Consider the following 1056-nt stretch of genomic DNA (forward strand, 5'->3'; position numbering starts at 1 on the left):
CACCCCACCCCCACTCCCCTTTTATCCGATACCTTAGAGTAGACTCTGTGTGACGATCAGTTTTATAAATGACCAAATTGTTGGCTTAAAAATAAAATGAACAAAATGTGCCTTATAAAGATACAATGTAGTATAACGCAGGCCTTGGTGAAAGACAATAGACTACCTAGCCACTGATTCTTATGTTCCTTTTGAAAATTATTAGATAAAGATCCTGGGATCAAATCTTGCCAGAGGTGAATTTTGACTTGCTTTTTGTGATATAATGGTCTAATTTGTGTCTCGTGGGGAATAAAACGCAAAAACAAATCATTTTAATTCTTGTCTGACGCACTTGATGCTCCAAAAATGCCTCAACAGTTGTCTAGGTAGATCTAGGTCCCATCGGTACCTGAGGCTATATGGTCGCTTTTAAGCACAAGGGGGCTATCCCGAAAAGTGCTTATTTTGAGAAAATTGAAGATAAAGTTTTTGCCCCTTGTTCAGTTTCTTTAAAATACAAGGAGAGTTTTCTCATAACCAAACAAATATACACACCAATGAAACCAAACTTCTCCTATAGGTCGGCCAATGCCCATTTTTGGTGTAGGTCAAGATTTCTGGAGACCCCCGAAATCTGGGTTAGCCCGCTTGTTCTTAAAAGCGACCATATACAGTGGAATTCGGATTCAACGAGGTCGCCGAACCTCGTTGAATCCGAGTGTTCGTTATAGCAAACACGAGGTTTTGTGTAGATAATTACAGGCACTGAGCACATAATGTGTAAAGAGAAGTCACAAGTAATGCCTGAAATGCCTGCATATTATGAGCTGTGTAAAAAAAGACCAATTCGTTCAAACGCACGTCTGTGTCATCTCGATTGTTTGCCAAAAAGTTGTGTTGCTGTGTACAGTCTAGCACACGGCAACTTTTGATTCCATAGACCAGCGTACAATTCATTACGTAGATCTACGTCAATACTAGGGCCTAGCTTTATATAATAATGATCAGTTGCTGAAGGGGAAAGAAAGACTGTGACGCGGTTGTATCTGCGACGTTCAGCGCCCGGACCGCTGG

This window comes from Aplysia californica, unplaced genomic scaffold (assembly GCF_000002075.1).
Source record: "Aplysia californica isolate F4 #8 unplaced genomic scaffold, AplCal3.0 scaffold00826, whole genome shotgun sequence".
Classification (NCBI taxonomy): domain Eukaryota; kingdom Metazoa; phylum Mollusca; class Gastropoda; order Aplysiida; family Aplysiidae; genus Aplysia; species Aplysia californica.